Below are 25432 nucleotides of genomic sequence, written 5' to 3' on the forward strand. Positions count from 1 at the left end.
GACAGCAAATGGAAAAAAAACATGATAATGTGTGTCTTATTCAATAAATTCTATCACATGTGTATCCACTGGCCTGCACTGGAACAACAGATACATGGATCATGCCCTATTGTAAGCCTTTCCTTAGCAGTGAAACTTTTACAAGCTGTTAAAGTAATTTCCCACAAGTAATATTTAATATGATGGTATATATTTTTTGGCCAGGAATAAAGCAATGGATCGATTTGTTAAGGTAAGGTATGTTATAAGGTAACTCTTTATACTGATTACAATCATGAAAAATCTGAGAATGATAATAATAATATCTTTAGTTTTCTCTGCTCTAGATGGATCATCAAAAAGGCCGCGCTTAAGGAAACTTGTAGGTTTCAAAACGAATTCTAGGACGTGTATATCCGCTAACGTGCAATAGACCACGACAAATCTATCAAGAATGCCTACATGAAACTTACTACATCTTAATGTTGTATTAGATAGTACAGACAGACACTTCATTTAATTCATTTGAATGATTTATATGTGTATTTCTCTAATCTAATCATCGATTAATCTCTGTTAGTTACTTAAACGTAGCTACTACTAACATTTATTTGATAACTTAAGTACTCTAATTGCAGGTGAAATTAATTGATCACATGTCAAAAATAATCTATAATTTTAAACAGTAAGTGGTCACCACAGCCCATGGTCGTTGGAACTGACTGATTAACCATTCTGCATTCATTACATCAGTTACTTCCTTTGTGTCTGTTGTTTTTGATTACTTACACGCCCTTAAAACCAAAACTCAGAGGAAGTTTCACTTAATATAGTTTTATTAAATAACATTTCAAAAGCGATTGTAATAGCTTAATAAACAAATAAAGTATTTTTAATATGAATAAAGTATATTTTGATTTAGACTTTGATGTAGACGCTTGCACAAGACCTTACCAAGTGCTGTAGTAAGTATAAAAAAACAGGATATTTAATTAAAATTTAAGTAGAATTATAGTAGGTTGTATAGTCCCACACGAAATGTTCTGATGGAAAATGCACTGAATATTATCCGAGACATTGTACATTGTGACACACAGACGTATATTTGTGACATATGAGTGTATAAATTCTAAGAAATCTATCTTCTCTGGATTTCCGAATAGCATTTAGCAACATGCTAGCTCGCATTGGATACTTGCAACATTGACTTATGCAACGGTCCCTTACCGTGACGACTGGCCAGGTTACTCACATTAAAGTATGGGCTTTTGACCGGATTACATATCGAAACAGGGGTACCTAAAGACTGTTTTATACCATCACAAGACCTAAATGTAATAATACAATTTCATACATTTCAATGAGTCTTTTTATCGAGTGTTCCTTGATAATATTATGAACGCTTCTGATTGTTAGGTGGGAAAAGGTTACATATTTTGACATTGTGGATATATAAGAAGAGCTGACATGGCCCATGGTTAGAACGCGTGCAGCTTAACCGATGATTTCGGGTTCAAACCCAGGCAAGCACTACTATATATATACGTGCTTAATTTTTGTGCTTATAATTCATGTCGTGCTCAGCGGTGAAGGAACACATCTACCACGTGTGCATTCCACCAACCCGCATTAGAACAGCGTGGTAGAATATGCTAAACCTTGACTGTTACTTTACTTTTTTTATTTTTAGATGTATTAGTTTTATATTTTATGAAGTTCACAAAGCGTTATTTTAAATAAGCTTACAAATAAGCCTGTTAGTTAAAATACGTAAATCTTATCCACTGATTTCTAACTTAAGCAAGTACCACTGAATTTTCATAAGTTTAAATTGTGTTTATTCTCGATAATCAATGAAGATTTAACCATTCATTTTTTGCATAATGTTTGCTGTTTAAATATTAATTGAGGTATACTCAGGGTAAGAAAACCTTCGTCAGTTTTCAAATTCATTCCTTTAACAAATCGTAAACTCTTAGTACCTTTTGAAACTAAAGTACTAAACTGACAACTGCATATAAAATTCAACTTACATAGTATGACAACTTGGTTCAAAAGTGTATAACATCTTTGGACTACGTCTAGTTTTATATCAACATGAAACCTTTTTAATGGCGTAACATACGAATTAGATATTATATATTCTACTGAATTGTCAAAATATGTCTGTCAGTGTCATATATTCTCGATCGGTACAGCAGATAATCGCTCACACTGAGCACACGAAAATAGGTCTTAAGGTGACGAACCTTTTCTTACCGTGTCTGTACGTATAGATATATACAGGATTTTTTTCACAATCATAATCTAAATCTTTATTCCTATAAATCTATTACTGGAAAGAGATATTGATATCGGCAAAATTTCTCCTAGAAATGTCGTTTTGTAATTGCTGTGGAATAATAATAATTCATATTCATCTTTCTTCTTTCTTTCTTTCTTTCTATAAGTGTGTCATCTTTGATTATACGTATACAGTTTCCTATAAAAAAAAGGAAACAAAAACAATTAATTCAAACAAATAAAAATCTTCAACACGGCAAACTTGACAAACGAATAATTTATAAATCGATAAAATGTTTTTATTACGCATCGAATTAAAACAAAATTGACGGAAAAATGTATTTTCTTGCTTTACTTTGAGACGCAAAAACCGGTAACGAAGAGATATTATCACATGATATTATTTTTGATTCCCATAGTCATAAAAAACATAAATATTTTTAGTAGTCATGTGTAGCCTGGACGTGTCATGTTATATTTGTGAGTACACTTGTAATATACCTAATTATACCTATTTAAAATAACTTATACCGCACAAAATGGTATTTCATTGAATGATTATGACTAAGGTTTCATTAAAATATAGTTGACATTTTTAATCAAATAGTAAATAAAAAAATACTTTAACGTTCAGACCCTCAGTGGAATGAGAAATAGATGGAAGAACAGAGACATCAAGATAAAAAAAAAAAAACATAATCTAGTACGATTTATACAACTATTTGTAATAACCTGGAATAAACCATTCCCACAAAAATAACCATAACAAAATAACCAAAGATAGTTCTTCCAAGAACTAGCAATAGACGTAGTAGTTGTTTCAAGGACATTATATATTCGAAAGGACTTATATGGTAATAATTACGTTTTTGGCGTCAGATGACCTTGAAAATAAAAGAAAATAGGTCATTCATTCACAAACAAGTTTAACAAGAAAACTGTAAAGTAATGCAAAGTAAATAATGAAAAAAAATCACTCGTCCCTTACAAATACAATCACTGCGAAATGTTAAGACACCACCACACGGGGTTGTGAAATCGCTGAGCGTTCGAGCTCGGCTCTCAGTAGTGAACCGACGGTGGAAGACTTGCTTTGTGCGCTGCGCAACCTTCGAGTGACCTTGAGGTGAGTGTGGCAACGTCTTAAACTTGACTTTGGCATTTTACGCGCATTATTTGACAGGTATACTTTTTTATCTATGCCTTGTTTATAATCTGTGGTGATGAAATGACATTGCATGCAGCGTTGTATTATCGTATTTATTTTAATGTATGTGTTTCAGCAAGTACTTATTTCATTTAGCCTTTAACTAATATTTAAGAGTTATTGAATTTGGCAAGCTTGCAATTACAACGATAATAGTGTAATAGTTGTGTAAGAAAGTTGTTGTAATCTGCCAATTATCTATTTCTTTTTAGATTCTTCGCTATTCGTTTTATTATTTATATTCTATAGGAGGTATCCACTATTTATAACGCTTACGTTAAATTCTATATGTTAGATTTTTTAAAATTAATTAAAAAAAAACTAAATCACCTAGATATTTGAAATAAATATCGACATTATAACATATAAAGAAAATGATCTCACGTCTAGGTTCAATAGGAATGTACCAGAGAATTTAAAAAAAAATAGCAATTTACCCAAATAGATCTGTACATTATTCCGCCTATTATGTAAATAACCCATTAGTTGTCAATCCAGTATTCTGAATTCCACACATGTAAAATCGATGAGTTTTATAGTTCCTAACTTGTTTCTATTTAAAAGTATTTTGTAATAAAAATATAAAACATTCTAAAACGTTATAAATAAATATATACATTCGATTTTAAATAAGTATTATTTATAAACATATGACATACATATTATTCACAAGCTGAAAAAATGTTCTTAAACTCTTTTGGAAAATGCGGTATAAAGTTTTTGCTATATATCATATATTATTATGATATATTTATGAACAGTAATTAATGAGATTTCATTAATTCTCCTTTGAATCAATTCAAAGATTTTCAAACAGTTTAAAACAATTAAAGTGTTTTTCTTTTTGAAACTTCAAGGAACTTGGAATCTGCTGCCATGTAAACTAACCTTTGGACGAGGGCAGAAAACAATATTTATAGTCACATACGACTTTTGTTACTTTGACTATTGCTATCTGCCATCGTTAAACAATGAAACTAAAAAATAAAAAATCCAACTTTTGTTTTTAATATTTAAAAGTTTCATCATCAAAATCAAAAAAAATACCCATCTAACATATTATATGTTATTATAAAATTTAGAGACATTTTTTTGTTTCTACAGACGAAGGTATAACAGATGATGCTATTTATAATTTGTCGTTATAATATCCTAAAAGTGGATAATATAATCGGCAGTAATCGGTTTTACGAATTTTGCCGATGGTACATCTAGATTTTGTCGTACTATACCTATTTACATGGGCTTTTTTATGATATAGTTATCTGGATGACCAATGGTCAATGGTAAATGGCAACCTGATGCAAAAAAGAAACCACCGCCTCAGACAACGGCGCTATAAGTATTACTAACCATTCCTTAAATTGCCATCAACCTTGGAAACTAAGACGTTATATATCTTGTGCCTGTTACACTGGCTCACTGACCTTTCAAAACGAAACACAACTAACGGGTACTATTGTTTAGCGGTGGAACAACTGATAAATAGGTGGTTCCTAATCAGACGCTTGCAAAATTAACTACAACCTAGTATTTATCTACTAATATCTAATTTAAGCTTACTTTCAAATTTATTATATAATTTAATCGACATTCAAAGCGCAATTTTTTCACGTATCCATAATGCCTGTACTAGATTACTCTCGATCTCCAGCAATGATATTTTGTCAATTCAATGTCAAATTTCTTTACAGTCAGAGTAAGAAAACCTTCGTCACTTTTCAAATTCATTCCTTTATTAAGTCGTAAACTCTTAGTACCTTTTAAATCTAAACATCAAATCATTGCGACGCAATATGTCATTCTCGATCGGTAAAGCAGATTATCGCTCATACTGAGCACGCGAAAACAGATCTTAAGGTGACGAACCTTTTCTTACCCTGACTGTACTAATCATTACTTCTGTGATTGGAATAGGTTATAGATCGTAATCATATTTCGTAACAATGCTAGAGTAATTTAAAATCATATCGATACAAAGCTATTTGTAATACGTTTTTAATCATCGCGTTCATTGGCTATCGGTTACCTGTGTGACAAACCTCATTAATTTGATTGCACAAATTATTATTGTTATTTTTTATACAGTGTATATACATGTATATACATACACTTATTTGATTATAAAGATGAGATCTTAGGCGATAATTGCGGACTGAAACCCAGGAGAGCACCATTGAATGTTCATTTGCTTAATTTGTGGTTATAATTCATCTCGTGCTCGGCGGTGAAGGAAAACATCGTGAGGATACCAGCATGAGTCTAATTTCACAGAAATTTTGCGACATGTGTATTCCACCAACCCGCATTGGAACTGAGTGTTGGAATTTGTTCCAAAGCTTCTCCTCAAAGGGAGAGGAACTTAGCCCAGCAATGGGAAGTCTACAGGTTTTTGTGGTTGATAAAGATGAGCTATATGATAAGATATAATAAAATATGGTCTGACATAGATTTGGATTCGTACATTGGATTCGGTTGTCTAGATACTCCTAATAAAATAAAATGCCGAAGATCGCACACAAAGTCTCAGACCGTGTAAGAAATTCGCATAGTGTGTTATATTTCTTATATATATTTTCGGTCATATCAGACTTCCGTCTCAGTGAAATATGACAGTGAGTGAATCAAGTAATTGGCTAATCTTCTTTGCGTGAATCAATTTTAACTTTGTGATGTCAAAATTCCAAATTTTGATATACGTTTGTGTGATATTGATTACGATATAACATTTCAAATTCTTTTTTTGTCATATATTTAATTTTGTTATTTTTTTTATTTTTAATTCGAAAATTCAAGTGGCATATGAGAACTTAATTAGATAATTGTCCATGTATTGCTAGGCTAAAAAATTAAATATAATATAATTGAGGAATACGGCTGAAACTTTTTACTTACCTTTCTTTACGTTTCTCTACTCGCATATACATATGTTACACTACATAAAATACTTTGAATTTTTTAATACATGTGAATTTTAACCTTGGTGTAAATACTTATACTCAATTAAAACAAATCGAATGGAAAAGATATGTTTAGTTGGTGTGAGTTCATATGAATTCGCATAACTCCTAAGCTAGCTATTATATTTTTTACCTTTACACATCTCTGTCCCGCGAATAATAACCGCCTTTATAACGTGACATAGATAAATAATGAATATAAATAAAAAAAAAAAGTATTGATTGCCTGAGTTTGAAGCCGGAAATATCGATTTTAATATACATAATAACTATAGATGCATCGTAGGTTAAAAAAAAAATAATAACAAAAATTAGGTGCATATACTATTGATTAATCGTTTTCATTTAACAAATGTTTTAAATGTAACGTAACGTAAAAAGTAACGTATAATATATTAAATATAAAATGGCATTTTAAGTATATTTCTATGGCAGTTCGTGTTTTGAGTATTTAACTTTATCAATTTGGAAGTTCGATACAAATCAATGAAGCAAAATACAAAATAGTATTTAATAGTGACGCAAATTATTATTGCAGATCTGTCAGTTAGCGGTAATTTCGACAACATTACATCACTGCTCGGCTGAGATCAAATTCACAACACTGTAAGACGTTGGTGCAACTTAGTAACAAAGTTAAAATTAAATAGAGAATGGATATATATTTTTAATACTGTTGTAGACTAAACTATACATAACCTAAAATCATTTTGAATACTGTTTTTAACCGACTTCTAAAAAAGGAGGTTATCAGTTCGACATGTATGTATGTAACATTGTTAGAATTGAATAATATTTGGGTATGACGATCCAGTTAGACTTCTAAGCATATGAGCTTAATTTTGTAAGTGTATGTTTGTATGTTTGTCTACGGAGTAGATTTAATTTTTTTTACAAATAAAATAATACGTAAAGAATGAACATGAATAAAAGAGGTTCATTAAACCTCTTTTAACCCTCTAGTAGAGTAAATGACAGATTAAAAATGAATTATTGAAGCTTATTATCGACACACTGTACGGATCGGTGGAAACACGCCTCTATTAGATAACATGAAACAAAAGAAAATACTGTAAAAAATATAATATAATATTTTAACAAAGCCTATATTAACAAATATGGACTATTATTGTCTGAAAATAAATGAATTATTATTATTAGTATATAAATATGATAAAATTTATTAGATTCTCTTCCGTTTTTCTATAAATTAATAAATAGTTGTAAGAATTACTCGTGAAGGTGAAAAAGTTTGACTAAATACAAAGATTATACGCGGCATTTATTTTTTATAAGGAAATTACTTTTATAAGATAAATAATCACGAATTATTTGTTATAAGCTTATGTTCGTACAAAATATAATATTGTTAAGCATTGTTTTTCCGGTTTTATGACAGTTGGACACAAAGTAAATAAATGTATTATAAGTAACAAGGAATGTTGGTATATCCGATTAATATGAAATTTAGATAAACTAATCAGTGGGCAGACCAGGTTAAATCGAATTTATTTACTTGGTGGTACGGCTTTGAGCAACCCCGCCGGAGTAAATACCTAGGTGGTATTTACCGGATCGAAAATTGTACCGTTGAACAGAAATTGGGGGGGAGGGGGGGGGGGCAGAGTGAGGAAGCTGTTGTAACTACTGGCACAAGGGAAACAATATCTTAATTCTCAAAGAAAGGAATGATTAATATTACTTACAGAGCTGCTATGAGCACTTCCCATAAGATGGTCCATTTGCCATCTACTGATGCCATCAAATTTAAAAAAAATCATAATTAACGAGGCTTAGTCTTTGAGCTAGATAAGCGCCAACTTTTAGGTCACCAGAAGTTTGAACAACGCTCCTAATTGTGTTAGTATCTTCGTAAGAAAACAGACAGAATATCTCGAACGAAACCCGACGTGGTTTGTTAGTACAGTACGACATAACCTAGATGTAGCATCGGCAAAATTCGTAAAACCGATCACATCCGAATTAAGTACACTATCCCAAATTATAAATATTTATTTCTTGTGTGAATATGATCTTTACACAATCATAATAACTTGTAATAACATGCACTTGCTTTCTCGGGTTGAACTGACGCGAGAAGCTATAGCGACGAATATCGTCGAATGGCGCGATAGGGAGCAATTAATATTGGTTGTGTAAATCGGCAGTAATCAGTTTTATTGAATTTGTCGATGCTGCATCTAAGTTGTGTCGTACTATACAATGTTCGTACGGTCTTTAGTTATTCTAAAGGCGAGTCACACAAGTCGTTCCGTTTCACATGTACTTGCATCACGCAATTAGCGTCAATATGTTTTGCTTATAGTTAACATATTTAACCCTATATGATTTGGAAAGACGATTATCATTTGACATTACAATATTCGTGTCATTGTGTGAAACAATTACCGTGAAAACGGGTATATATTTTAGAATTCTCATGAAATTATTACTAAATAACCACCATTCATAAATATGTATGTAAAAAAATAAAAACACATTTAACGGGCCGTTACTTTTTACATTATCCTTACATAGTATCAAAAAGTCGCTTACCGCTGTCTGTCCCTATGTATGCTTAGATCATTAAAATTACGCAACGGATTAAGATACGGTCTTTCTGTAATCAATAGAGTTACTCGAGAAGAAGGTTTTAGAAACAAGAATTTTTTTTTTTGTATATTCAGTATCAGTATAGGAGTGATACGAGATATTTTAGAAACAAGAATATTTCTGTAGTACCTATATTTAGTATCAGTATAGCACCTGTGCGAAGACGTGACGGGTCGCTAGTACTATTTAATATAGCTTTCCATTACAAAACATCGAAATAATAGTTATATATAATAGTACTTAGATAATTAATAACATAATTTGTATTGTCTATATATAATTAGCGCTCCAAAACAAACTTTCTATCGTTTTGATCGCGTAATATCTTTTGTCTCACACAATGCTCGAATACAGCCTCCCTTTAAAAAGAAGGTTGGTCTTGCTCAATCTCAGTGCTATAAAGCAAGTTGGTGACACTTAATTGATTGGTGAACACATAAAAATTCAGAATAGCGTAGCGGATGTAAGTCCGAAATTTACGATTAAGATTTACGTTCTCTAAGAGTGAAATGTCGATTCATAATGATGAATACTGCAAAAAATATGAGTCATATTTGATATTCATGTAATTTTATATCATATACGTTTAGAAGTAAAATGATCCGGTACTTATCTCAGTTAGTAATAGCCATTCCGTTCTGTTTTAGGTTTTACCTTCAAAGGTGAACGGCTTAGAAATGTAGCAACAGTTTGCAATAACTGCAAATCAAATGTGTTTGTAACGGTATACTTAATACTGCATTAAAATGCAGTATAAATACCCGCGACTTGATTTATTTCGACATTTATTATTATTTTTTTGATTTTCGTAGTACTTATTAATTTATTTAACTAATAACTACTATATCAAGTTAAGGAACTTTATTACTCATTAAGAACCTTATGGTTTACTGTACATATCAATATGAACAAGACTATATTGTTATCATGTTGATAATTATTTCGATGATTTAGTCTCATTATTGAAATAATATAATTATATTTTTATTTTTGAAAATATTACTAATTTTGATAATCAAAATTTAACGAAATAACCCAGAACTAACTTTCCAGTTAACTGCTTGGAATAATATATAGAACGCAATACATACAAGCCCCGGCGCATTATTTATTTTTATCAATTGATTAGACCGCAACGCTGGACCGAAAAATTAAATAGAACACGAGGAACAGTAAACAATCTATTTTTTTTTTATTGAAATAAGAATGCACACTACGAAATTCTAACCAACAGCGATGTTGTTAACACTGTGAACACTGAAATGTTAAAAAAATTATAGTACGACAAAACTTAGATGTAGCAGCGGCAAATTCAATAAAACCGATTACTGCCGATATACACAACTAATATAAATAGCTCCCTATCAGTTCTATGTCAATTCAACACCAGAAAGCGAGTGCATGTAAATCGACGTATCAAATTGACGAATATATTAGGTCAAACGATATTACAAGTTATTATTTTTGTGTAAAAATCATATTCACATAAGAAATTAATATTGATAATTTGGGACAGCGTACATAATTCAGATGTGATCGGTTCTACGAATTTTGCGGATGCTACACCTAAGTTGTGGCGTACTATACTTAACTTATCCTTCACAACAAAGCATCTGTCACAGACCCTGGGCTTCATTATCATTATCATATCATTACATAGTATAAAACAAAGTCGCTCACCGCTGTCTGTCGCTATGCATACTTAGATCATTTAAATTACACAATATATTTCAAAGCGTTTTATTAATAGATTGATTCAAGAGGAAGGTTGATAGAAAAAGGATGTATAATACATGTACAATATAATAGAGAAACACTGAAAATTTTAGAGGTTTCTAAAGTGATGTCGTAGATTAAAAACACTTTTTTTGCGCTTACATTGTACAAGATAGATCAAAATAAAAGTATTGTACTCATTATTAAGGTCTTCAAAAAAGTCAGTCAGGCATTCTGTAGTATCAGAATTACAGTCGTGTGCAGCCAGGGCGGGTCGCTAGTATTCTTATAATCATAGACGGACATTAAAACTACCTCCGAGTTATATAAAGTAAATATAATAATCATGATTTGTAGAATAAAAGTGTCAAGTTATTTCAACAATATGCATTTTCACAAGTTTAACGCAATAGTGTGAAAAGATTTTGTTTGTGCCCCGCATTGGCCAACGCCTTCGCACTTTAAATATTGAATAGATACTATATTGGGCATAATATTTGTCTTATTTGTAATCTATACTGGTTTGTTTGAATTAAATTGTTTCATACAATCTGAAATAGTTGTTACAACGTAATGAATATTATAATATTTTGATTAATGCCTTCATAATATATTAATGTTTTGTACAAGATTCTGAACGCGTTTCCTCCACGTGTTAGGGAAGGTTAGTATTTGGTAAGGTTTGTACTTTTCTATATCCCTGGCAGCTCACAAGAGACAATTCTCACAAGAAAATTACTGATCCATTTTCACGCAATAAACACTACGCTTTTTGGATAAAGAAAACATAAGTAACATAATAACTTCGGTTTTTTTATATTGTACAAATAGAAAATATTTTTAAATCATTTCGATCGTATATATGTAAAAAATTGAATATTTCATACCTTTTTTTAAGGAAAAAAAGGTATACTCATTACTAACGACACCTAAGTCGTATCAGTGTGACATGAGATCTATGTTATAGAAAAACCGACTTTTTAAAACACTAAAACAGTTCATCATTCAGCACAGCTGTTTAATAATAATAAATCGTTTCAAACGCACGTATAAATCGTGCAACAACATATTATGTTCTAGTGTTGTAAGTAATTTATTTTGTCATTTATTCCAAGGATACAATTTAATACATATAATGGAAGAGACAGTCTTTGTTTAAAAAGTTAATAACACAACATAAAACTAATTATTTCTATATAGTTTATTGAATGAGCCGAGATTGCCCAGTGGTTAGAGCGCGTAAATAACCGATGATTGCGGGTTCAAATCCAAACAAGCACCTCTATTTTTACTTGTTTAATTTGTATTTATAATACATGTCGATCTAGACGGTGTAGGAAAACATAGTAAGGTAGCCTGCATGTGTCTAATTACAACGAAATTCTGCCACGTATAAATCCTAAGAGAGGGAAAGCCTTAGCCCAGCAATGAGAAATTTACAGGCTGTTTGTATTATTATCATACGATAACTTTAATAAATTCCATTTATGAATATTTAAATTGAGTATAAGCCCATTGCTATATTTTCGTAGAGTGTATAAACTAGATAACACTTAAATGTCCAAAAAAAGAAACAAGGTCGTATCATACATTACGAAGTAATTCACATTCACGTCACAATTTTAGCGAGTTATTAAACACGAGATTTTCACAATCCACTATGACAATATTTGATAACCTTGGACTAAGAAGCAAGGCTGAAATAAGTGAAATTTGTGTTTTTTTTTTTTTATTTATGTTATGTTATGAGCCGATATGGCCAAGTGATTTGAACGCGTGCAACTAAACCGATGATTACGGCTTCAAACCCGGTATTAAGAGAACTTATCTCTGTCTCAGCGTTATAGGAAAAGATAGTGAGCAAACCTACATACATAACGTGTCTAATTTCAATTAAATTCTAAGGCATGTGTTACTTTTAAGGGTGGGAAGGCCTAGCCCATCAGTAGGTCATTATAGGCTGTCACTTTTACTTTATTTATATGTTTAAGGTTCATAACAATAAAGTATTTCATTTAATAATATTGTTTAGAAGCTAAGATGCAGCTATCGTAAATTTCATTATCTTAGATTCGAATCCGCGTCAGGACAATATGACTGTTGCACAACATCACAGTCCCTCGCTGGTCTAGCAGCTACCTTATAGGGCTGGTTAGTAATCGAGCTAAGCCAACAGATGTTTTTGATATTTTTAATAAAGAAGTATTAATTTTACGCTCCCATACTTTGAAAAATACGTAAAACGTCCATAGGATTAATATCCTATGACTGACCTTTTTCAGAGTTTCTGGATTACAGGATTGGAGGAAATAAAGACTTAATACAGACAGTTATATTTTTTCCAACATATATTATATCTAAGAAATTAACTTATACTTAAGATTGATTAACACAACCAAAATTCAATAGGAATAAAATCAATGAAATAACTAAACTTGCGATTTATTAATTATGAATTAATTAAATTAACGATGCAATATTATTTGAACCTTGGGATGACCCACTAGAGCTGTATTTGAACGTGTCGTATGACGAAACTTTTCATCGAACAACCATCAATAGAGCCTTTTAAATCTTAACTATTAAATATGCAACAATTAAATTTACGACAAAATATGAGGTTTTTACTGTCATTAAATCTTTATTAATTTTAATTATCAACAATGAATATTTGTTTACTTAATATTAAATATTTCCATCATATATATACTCTGCAAACGTCAGATAGATATGGACACTTCTGATATTTTGACGTATCAAGTTTGTCTAATGTAAATCACTTGAACAATTCCGGACCTAAAAGTGCGCCTGCTGATGAAATTCAAACAATTGTAACATCGTTCTCGATCACTTCGTATCTGACTCGTTAAATGTTAAAAAACGAACTTGTGTAACACTATTCAGATGCATGTATCGTTAAATTGTTATTATTATAGTCAGTATTACTTATTACTTCAGAAAGTAAACCTACGTGAAATGTCAGATAATTTCGTGATCGTATTCCGTAATTATTTTCGAGTTTGTGGTCACCGAATAGTTGTTAGAAAATTTTGAGCCACTAATTCTGTTTTAATAAAATAAAATTAAATATTCTTTTATATTTATAAACATTATTATTCTTAAGTAAAGAGAACAATTTTATGTAAGCACTAATAATGTAACAAATAAAGCAGCGTTCGTAAGCACTCTAAGACGAATGCCTTACTGCTAAAAACAATCTCCAACAAAAAAAAAAAAAAAACTTGTGTAAAATCATTTAAATCACCAGTTACATAGTGCATCATTTCTGTCGAATTTAAATGAAATGGCAATTCTCAGTGTGCATAACAATTATGTTGATTCAATTTTTTCACAACTATATTATATAAGATTTGGGACTTATTCAACCACCCGTCTTCAGTGAGATTTGATGTTGTAGAGTTTGGACTATCAATTTTAGGTTAACATTCATATGCCCAAACGACTAGAGTGAGCTTTATTCTATGTATAAAGCTTTATAATTGAAAAATATGTTAAGTATATCTTAATACAAAAAAAAATGACGAAAATAGTTTTTCATAGCTTATTAAATGTTCGATCATATTATTTCCTAAAGCATTTATGTAATCAACTTTTATAATAAGATAAATCATTTTAAAATACATTCAAGGTTTCAATTAAGATAAAATACAATCCATAATAATGTATTGTGTACACTGATTTACGTGATACACATATCGCTTCCACCAGATATAGAATTGTTGAGATATTGATCCCTATTAAATTATTTAAAATCAAAGGGAAGAATATAATATCTAAAAAGTAAACCAACTTTCATACTTAATATTTCTGTTCCAGCGATTGAACACAGAATAATAATACATTTTTCAAGTACAAGACGATAATAAAAAATTATAACATGGAGGTCTCCTAAGAAACTTCAAACGTTTGGCAATCCTATCCTTGCATATGCAAGGCTGGCATTTTGAAATGTTCTTTGAAGTATCCCTTCAAAGATTGCAAATATATTCGAGATTAATTTTGTAATGATCTTCATGAGTTCTTCAAAGATTTCGTAATTGAATACGCGGTTTTGTTAATTTTTCTTAATATTGTAACTATATTTTTAACTTTTTTTGATTATAGTATTTGAAGTTGTTTTTCGTATAATGTATTATTAAAGAACGAGTGAAATTTAAACTATAAGATGAAGTTGCGCGCCACCAACTAAGTGTCAAATCACTATTTACTTGGTGGTAGGGCCTTGTGCAAGCCCGCCTGGGTAGGTACCACCCACTCATCAGATATTCTGCCACTAAAGTCAGTGAGCCAGTGTAACTATAGGCACAAGAGACATAGCACCTTAGTTCCTTAGGCCCATATGCTCGTCAAATTCAAATTCAAATTCAATTCAAATAACTTTATTCAATATGGAAGCATTACACTTTCTTATTGATGGTCAATTGAAACACTACCACCGGTTCGGAAAAGAAAATACACTGACCTGAGAAGAACCGGCGAAAGAAACTCAGCGGGTTTTTTTTTTTTTTTTTTTTATTTTTTTTTTTTTTGTCCGCCGTCCGCCAACCTATTCCATAAAACAAATAAAAATAAAGTCAGTCGAAATTGACAACTCGGTATCTTTAATCTTATCTTACAACATTTATTTTACTACAAATTAAAATTATCAATATTTAAATTTGGAAGTGAAGTGGTAAAAAATAAATCATATTGAATAAAAAAAAAATTTTAATTAGTTACTATCTGCATGAAATAAAAAAAAGTTATTTTAAACTAAGCCGAAGTAATACACCTTCTCACACACATACATAAGTACACTTACTTATTTTATATAAAAGTAAAATACTGATTAAAAATACATTAAATATTAAATAACAAGACTCTATAATCAAAATAATAAATCGATGCAGACTGGAACGGTCATTGAACTCGAACCGGTGAACAAGATTAAACCAACTAGATAATGATTAATACAAAGACATTTTGCAACTGAACGTTCTAAATTTATAAATTAAATTACTATTAAATCGTTATTTTAACAAATCGATATAATAATGATTTAACATTGCTGCGATAAATTCTTGACAGAAAGACCCAGTAGATGTTATTGGGTACTTTGGTCCAACTTGGACCAAAGTGATTGGTATATTGGACGATTCGCGAATAGCAGTCAAAAGTAGTGCGATTCTGATGACTTGATTTACTATCGATCCCACTACTATCACATGTTTTACTTAAAAATTGAATGACCTAACTATTAACGCACAACCAAATTTATTGCGTCAAGCAACTTGGAAACAAAAGTTTAATTTATAAGAGAGACTTTGCGCGGCTGCAAATCTGACAACCGACTATGTCACTGCATTTTAAATATCTTCGAAAATATTCATTTAAATTACATTTGGTAAAAGGCTCTTTTGATCTATATTAAATAGACAATGTATTTAAGGTATTTTATTTGATAACGATTAATTGTGTCATAAAAAAACGTGCTTATTTATTTCAAATCATCAGTGTTTCTCTATTATATTGCGCATGTGTCATGTTTCAAACCTTTCTCTTACATATATCTATCTATTAAAAAACGCATCAAAATCAGTTGTGTGACTATAAAGATCAAAGCATACAAAGGGACAGACAATGGTAAGAGACTTTGTTTCATGATGATATACAGTAAAATATTACAATAATTTATAAAAATAAGTAAAGGAGAGTGGGTTTATTTATGTTTCTTTTCCAAACAATGAGCTAATTTACAATGACAAACACAGTATTATATATTTAAAAGAATGTCGATAAAGTAAATCTAATATTAAATACTTAATGAGTTGATACCTGCAAAATAAGCTCGACACAAAATCAACGGTCACCGAAGGAGGTCAAGATCGTGACTTTTCACAGCTACGACATATTACGACATATTATGCTTCATTTGCGAGATGACACAGAAATTTTATATCAATAAAAGTATGACAGATGTCGAGTTTAACTTTAATACTTTTGTTAATAAATCTTAATATTCTTTATTCAAAACTTACAAACATTCTGCTTAATATTTGTTTTTAATTGATCATTTGAACGGCTGTGAGGAAAAACATCCTATAATGCCATGTATGTCCGTGTATAATCCTCCCTTTTTCCACCAGCAAGGTAGAATAAACTTCAAATATTCAGCAATAGGATACTAGTAATTGTCAAGGTGTTCATTTGTAAAAGCACATTTACATACATGTTGTCAAGCTAGACAAACTGCTTAAACCGGTTTGACAAAAAAGGGGTACAACCACGTTTAAATATGATGACACTACTATATAAAATGGCGGGTCATCAAATTGTACGAATATTTTTGACGTTAGTCAGCTTAATATTTTATAACTATGGCTTACAATACTCTAAAAATTCGACTGAAAGACTACGAGGAATATGTCAGAAAAAAATTCAACTTAATTATTATAAAAATAATAATAAATTCACTAAAATAAAAAATATTATTGAATTTTAAAGAGCTGTTTTTAGTACGAATTCGTTCATTTTCGAATACGAATTTCCACCAGCGTCCTTTCTGATCATTTTATTACTGTTGCTTTGATTTTAATTTATATAATATAATAATAATATAACAATAACTGCATAATATAATCTTAAATCGAATTTTAAGTTGTCTAATATTTTTCATTTCATTTTTACTAAGGTGATATTTTGAATACGCAATTATTTTTGCTACTTCTAGTGCATATGAATTTGTTTTAAAATAGTTTCTAGTTAGTGTCGGTTTTTCTTTTTGTTAAATTTTTTTTTAAATATTCCGTTCTGAATTTGTTTTCGTCATAAATTATTCACTTATATTTCCTGGTCAAGTGCTCTCGTTCTAAGTGTCGGACTTAAGCGTACCTTAGTCGGTCAAGGTGAATGTTTATGATCGGTAACGCATTGCGTCAATACGCATCGCACTAAAGACTTATTGCATCGTGTGCCTTAATAAGCATTCCAAAATGATTTTAGATAACGATTAGGCTAAGATTTTAATTTTATTTATGAACAGATAGACTTACAAATGACCCACTTTTTAAAAAAAGAATGCAAGCAGTGCCCCTAATTAAATAAGGAATTACTAATATTCCTTTCACTTCTGTTAGAATTGGGTAAGACAATAACCAAATGGATCAGGATCGAACCTGCGACTTTTACGGTAGGCAGCTTGTAAACCACTATAGTAAGCTCATACACATTAAGCACTGTAAAACTATGAATCATTCCTAACATCGTCCTATATAACTAACACTAGTTCACCCAAACTACCAGGGTACCATACGATCGAATGAATATCCCTAACAAAAAATATGAAAGCAATCTTTAGCCAAGATACATTTTTTAATCATGAATATTATTCTTTTTTTGAATTTACAATTTAAGCAACATTTCTATAAGTATAAGTAATGTTTGTTTGTAAAGATTCTCATCAACAAAGGCACCACTGTTGTCACATGTCAGATGGACGCTTTGTCATTTATATCTGCTGCATCCATACGCGACTTGAATAGAAAGTTTAATTGTTTATTTATTGATGTTCGATACTATGGTCGTCGAACTCATATACGTGGCGATTGGCAAGTGAGTCAAGGTTGACGAATACGTCGTATTATAAACGAGAGATTCGACACAAACTCACTCAAACCCTTATAAAAGCAATTCTAATATAGAATTATTTCTTGTATGAATCACTATTTAAAAAAAAAAAGATAATATTAGCAATGTTCTTTTTAAGGGCTTTATATATGTATTAGTCCTTCTTATTACCTTAAGCTTGTGTTAGGATTAGGAATGACGTCGAGGTATCCCGAAAGATATGGCCCTGTTGAAGCTTCAAGTGCTGGAACAAGTTTCACATGTCATGGCAAAACAGTCCTTACAAATATACCGCGGATTTAGCAGCGCAATAGCGCTTTATATCTGAATTATTTTCCATAAACACTTACTTCAAGAATTAAATTATATTATAAAAGAAATTAGTATATTCAACATTTCTTGTGACGTAATTTTGTAATGGTAATAAAATTGTTGGAGTCGTTTCAATGGTAGAAGTATCTTTAATTAAAACAACCCTAAAAACTTACCTCTTTATAAAATTAGTAAGTATTGCTAATCTCCTGTTCGATATCTCGTGACGGAAATCTAAAGAAATTGACATTACACACTCCTTAATGTAAATTGTCAGGCGATTCAATGGTTCCATTTCAATACTGATAATAGCATAAAGTAAAGTAAAGTAAAGTAAAGTAACAGCCTGTACATTTTCCCATTGCTGAGATAAGGCCTCCTCTTCCATTAAGGAGAGGGTTTGGAACATATTCCACCACGCTGTGGGTTCCAATGCGGGTTGGTGGAATGCACATGTGGCAGAATTTCAATGAAATTAGACACATGCAGGTTTCCTCACGATGTTTTCCTTCACCGCCAAGCACGAGATGAATTATAAACACAAATTAAGCACATATATATAGTGGTGCTTGCCTGGATTTGAACCCGCAATCATCGGTTAAGATGCACTCGTTCTAACCACTGGGCCATCTCAGCGAATACGAAATACGATTTTGCGTAATTATTAAGTTAAGAGTTATGAATAAGTTACCCCCCAATCGGCGTGCCAATTGACGAATAATTATTTATTTTCGTACAATTACATCACTAAAAATAAAATTTTATTTAGACTAGTTAATTTATTTGCGTATTGAATATAATCGTATTCATTCATTGTAGTCTATATTATTGTATGAAATTTAAATATTATACGTAATTATAGGCGTAAAAATAAAGTGCGTATTATAATTATAATATTATGCGTAATATAACTATATAAACATGTCATTCATAATTACATTTAAATTCGTATAAGTGATAACAATTTAAAAAAAACTCATAACTTTTGGCATTCTATTACACAGATTATTGGCTCTTTTACTGTGCAATTAAAAAAAAATATCTTTATGATTTAAAATATAATTTTAAAATTGGAATGCATTTGAAAGCGTTTATTTCACGTTTTGTTAAGCATTACCCTATCGGCGAGTGTTTCAAGGATGCATGAACGACAACCGGTACAGTTACAACACTACATCGTACGAGATGGGTGTTTATAGATATGAATAAAAATGTTTTGTCTCTTTCTAATGCTTACAAAACTTGTGAAGACGTATGAAATAACAATAATGTACATGATTTATCCTCCTTTGTCGTTAGTGTTTTGTTTTAATTAATCTCGAGAGCGATTTTGTTGACACAGAAGTAGGACCTGTATTTCCAGAAATAATTATAAATAAAGCCAAAATGAGCCACTGAATTTGAACTATAGGTCAACTGCATAGTTCATCTTGTTTGCAACGGTACCCAGTAACATCGTGAGGAAACCTGCATATATTTCAATTTCTTGATTTAATCTACTTCCCAGCTGTGTCTTTAAATAAACTATTAAATATTTTCCGTAAAAGTACACCTTTTCGAGCATGACACAGACTTAGTTTAATTGAAATTTTATATTTAAAAAAATCTGTTTTTAAAAATATAAATTATGGGTCTTATTGTATCTAGAATGCTTGACTGAATCTCTTATACTCCTAACTTAATAATCTGTTTAGCTCATACCAAGTTACTGTAATGTAATGCCTACTATACACAATTACTACGCACAGGTCCACCTCACTTCGTATTGGGACCAAAAGCAATACTTTCTTAGATCTTCGTCTTAATATTTAGTTTAAGATTATATCGTAATTTTATTAGCCAACTACTCCTGTACAAAAATTGTAAAATTATTTCTTCTTTCTTAGTAATTATAGCACATTGTTTTTGATTGTTTTGCCAACGGTACTAAAACTGCGTGCATGTTTTGCTAAACCGATTGCTGAAACTCTAAAACGTACTTGTGAAATATTTATATACAGCTATAGTTAAATTAAAATGTATAAAAATAATCTCAACGAGATAAAGCCTAAAGACTACTGTTACCTAGTAGAATTAAAAGTGAAAGCAATGTATGTTTGTAATGATTTATCTGAAACATTATTCAAACAGACGGTATAAGAAATTAAGGCACCTTAATCATTAGTGTAGTGAAGTTTTTGAAGTCCAAAGACTTCATGTCAAAATATGCACCAGTGGTCATTTGGGCCAAGGACACCAGCCGCATTTTCGTGTTGAGATACATTAACCAATGGCAATAAGGAGAGCGGAGAACTGATTTGTTGGTTTTTTTTTATTAGAATCAATTTTTTTTTTCTCATTTCTTACAAACAAATACTACTTAATATCTTCATAGTTACTTAATCTTAAATTGCAATGTTATCAATTTGTTGACTGCTTGAGAAATTCGTTTCAGCGATTTGCTAAATTTATCTTTGTTAAACCTTTAATTATGGTTTTGATTTTGAACATTACACGAACATATAGATTAGAACTGAACTCCAATTAACTCTCAATCAAGAATAAAGTTTAACTCGGCACTAAGTAATTTAGATGTATTAAATATTTATTAATATATAAAATATTAACGTGAGTTATTCATTAATAACTATTAATATTAAAAATACAGAAGTAATTCTGTGTATATGTATGTCTGTTGAATTATCAGGACCGAACCTCTGAATAGACTTTGATAAAATTTGATTAAAAAATAAAACATCTAAGGAAGGACATAAGCTGTTCTTCATAGCTGTCAGATGACGGCCAACCCCCAAAAAGCGAGGGAAGCAAAAACTAGTACTTTATATTTTTTATTCCGCTTTTAAGAGAAATCTTCATTTTCATCTTTTTTTTTAATTTACCTAACGTTTCCACCTGCTGTAGTCGATATCTAACTAAATGTAACTTATTTAAATACACAAAATTTATGACACATCGATAGTTTCATGTACAAAAAGATCATTATTTTTGAGGTTTTAAAAAAGGAAGTTAAGTCTAATTCAAAATGTTAGGAAAATTTTACTTTAAAGTAATCTCATTAAGGTCGATTTTGCAATAATAGAGGATATGCTTACAGTTTTAGAAGTGTTTAACTTTAAGTAGCGTCAATTAATGATTAGGTTTGAGTTCCACTGCGAAGATAAAGCTAAACGATATAGCTTTAAAAGATGCTACGTAAAGATAAAGGAAAATAACCGAACAATTCTTCACATGGTAAGGGTTGAAACGTATACCATCGGCTGTTTTGAATATCCTCCAGCTAAAGCAGGTTTCTCCACGATGTTTCTAACGTTGAACATACATGAATAGACTTTGTTTCTGACCTCTTAAGGATTAAAGCGTTGAACAAATTTGGATGAAATTAGCTATGGACGTAGTTTGAATCCCGAAAGGACTAAGGTTACTTTTAGACATTAATGATGTAGGTGAAGAGATAAGGTTTTTAATAATGTGCAGATAAAGCCGCAGGTTCAACTAGTTAGAATACATCCACAAATATAGAACTTGAGTCAAACTCAATGGTGCTTGATCGGAATTAAGATCACGAAGTAAAATTTTAAGCCAATGTATTCTCATTATACGTACTCTCGCAGCCGACTCACCAAGAATAGAATTATAGAATTTGAAACGATGCTAAACATATACAAAATTACATTATTAAAACAAAAGTTCACGCATGTTAATGTACGCGCGTGAGAAGTTCAACTTCGGCGTAATTAAAAATAGTTTTTATATGCATGCAAGTGATTAATTACATAATAATAATAATCGACTTATTAATAACAAAATATAAATACTATTATGATAAATTTAACATATTTTCTAACCAGTACTATTTAAAAAACTATTAGAAAAAAAAACATAGTAAAGCAAGATAAGGTGTGAAGTTGTCTGAGCGAATTGACACTTTAATTGACGGCTTACCTCTAACATTTTAATTCACTAAAAGTTTTTCATTACGTGCCAAAGAATATTACTTCAACAAAACCGCGATAAAATCAAAAATAATTTGTTTTTTTTTTTTATGGAATAGGTTGGCGGACGAGCATATGGGCCACCTGGTTGTAAGTGGTCACCATCACCCATAGACAATGACGCTGTAAGAAATATCAACTATTCTTTACATCGTCAAAGTGCCACCAACCTTGGGAACTAAGATGTTATGTCCCTTGTGCCTGTAGTTACACTGGCTCACTCACCCTTCTAACCGGAACACAACAATACTGAGTACTGTTATTTGGCGGTAGAATATCTGATGAGTGGTTGGTACCTATCCAGACGGGCTAGCACAATTTGACTTCTATCAATTATTATATCTGCTTAGCTGATGTTTATTACGTATTACTATAGTATTGGCATAGTTCATTCAATAAAACAATAGAAATGTGCGAACTGTAATGTTCGTCTTGACGTATTATATGACGTAAGTATTGTTTCTGAACTGTTACATTAAATGAAAATTTTTCATTGTGAGTAAACTTGATTCTTACATTATTTTGCACTAGAATAAACTACATTTTTTTTAATTTATCGGAGGAAGTGCCATGTAGAGATATAGTTTTAGAAGTACTGTTTGTAAATTAGACACTAATATTTTTTAAAGTATCGTAACCCTATAAATTAATAAATAATTTTGTTTGAAAAAAGTAAAAAAAAATGAAATATTTTAGTAAATCACACTGTTAATTTTTGTTACTAGTTCATAAAGTGGCATATCACCTTGATCTTGTAACTTTAAGTAACACTTACCTTATTTCAACATTTTTAAGTATCCATTTATTTTTAGAAAAACTTTTTAAAAACCAGACTTTACGTTATACAATAAGTTACAATAAATACAAGAAAGAATATAAATACAATATGTTTATCATTAAACAAGAAAAAATAAACAAATTTCTTACAAAATAAACTAAGAAATATAAATCTACGCATTTATCGCTCGCCGTGGAACGCCAGCATAAATCTCGTTCCGTTAACTTAATTCATATACTTCTAGAAAGGTGACTTGCGAAAGACGATTGCACACCAACTGTACACCGGATTCCGTTGTGACAGGTCATTCTGGAAACTTCCGAAGGAAAAACGAAATATAAGAATAACAACTACTATATAATTATTATAAGCAATTATTATCTAGTGCCTTACTTGCAGATTTTAAGGTTTTGGGTTCAAATATCAAATCGAGTCGCTATAAATTTATTGAGAATTTCTCTTAAATTTGTCTGGTAGCTAAGTGACTGGAGTATGTAGTTTTAATATTTACAGTATTGCATCACAGAAATCTCGCAAAGCGATCGTTCCTATCTTATATATAATATTTCTCAAACTTGATTCTGTAAATACAATTGTTTTTTTCTTAAAAACAGCTGATATTGTTCATTTTTCAAAATCTAATATTTATTAATTAAATTATTTAACTGTATACTTGATATGACTACATGCAGTGCGGGTAAACACAACTTACCAAACATACATGCTACCTTTGAACAACAACTTAGGATTACTGTTAACCCCGGGCAAAGGGGACATAACATTAGCCCCTTAGTTGTGATTAATATTTCTTAAAGCGTTTATTATAAGTGATTGTAGTGACTATCAGGCTGCCCATTCAACCTTTTTTCCTACCTATTACATAAGAATATGAAATACGTTTAATTAAGTCAATCATTATGGCCTAAATACGTTTATAAATTTTCTTTATGCGTATTATTTGATCAGTCAATAACCTCAAATCTAAAATATTAGGTTGGGGAAAAAGTCTTTTCGCATATAGTATGTATGAACTTCTAATAAAATCTCTTTGGCTATACCATTTGTATCTGGCTGGTTTTGGGATCATTAAAAAGTTTTAATTTTAAAGAAGGCACTTCCAAATTAATATAAATAAAATTTTAACAAAAAGAAAAACCGACTTCAAACAAAACACTATTTTAAAACAAATGAATATGCACGAAAAAGTAATAAAAATAATTGCGTATTCAACATATTTTTTAGAGTCTTCCTAAGTTAAAGTAAATGAAAAATATTAGACTACTTAAAAGTCGATTAACGATTATATCATGTAGTTATAGTTATTGGTATATTTGGAGCCGTTGTCAGCCACGGTGCCCTTGCCCCAACAATCAAAAGAAAGAAGCGATACGAGCCCCTTGATTGATCCAGTATATTATTGTGTTAAAGGTAATTTGTAAAAAACATATTTGTTAAAGTATTCTCGTATTGTTTTTTGATAGATATACTGTAGGGTTTTATTGGCTGACACCGACTCCAAATATAACAATAATTATAACTACATGATATAATCGTTAATCGACTTTTAAGTAGTCTAATATTTTTCATTTCATTTAACTTAGGAAGACTCTAAAAAATATGTTGAATACGCAATTATTTTTATTACTTTTTCGTGCATATTCATTTGTTTTAAAATAGTGTTTTGTTTGAAGTCGGTTTTTCTTTTTGTTAAAATTTTATTTATTTTTTGATTTTAAGTGAAGCTGATGTTGACTAACTATTTTTTTTAATACGGATAGATTAAGCGTTCCGTTTATATGAGTCAGAAACTACTTCGAGGACAATTTCAAAGGAAACTTGCGAATAAAGCAAAAATAGACTTTCGAAAATGCGGATTTAATACGTCACGCGGCGTAAACTACAAGGATCCCTCGAAAGAGCTGTAATCGAACTCAGCAAAAAAACTTTGAAAAAGACCAACTATATA

General features: G+C 30.6%; 1 protein-coding gene across 1 annotated transcript in view; it reads left to right on the plus strand.

Moving 5' to 3' along the window:
* The first annotated feature begins 3316 nt into the window (after positions 1-3316).
* LOC124530226 (elongation of very long chain fatty acids protein 7-like) overlaps positions 3317-25432 on the plus strand; it is a 103748-nt gene continuing 81632 nt past the window's right edge. The window contains exon 1 of the mRNA XM_047104277.1: positions 3317-3388. The gene's annotated coding sequence lies outside the window, so the exon portion shown is untranslated. The remainder of the gene's footprint in view (positions 3389-25432) is intronic.

The sequence above is a fragment of the Vanessa cardui genome, chromosome 6, assembly GCF_905220365.1.
Source record: "Vanessa cardui chromosome 6, ilVanCard2.1, whole genome shotgun sequence".
In the NCBI taxonomy this organism is placed as follows: Eukaryota; Metazoa; Arthropoda; class Insecta; order Lepidoptera; family Nymphalidae; genus Vanessa; species Vanessa cardui.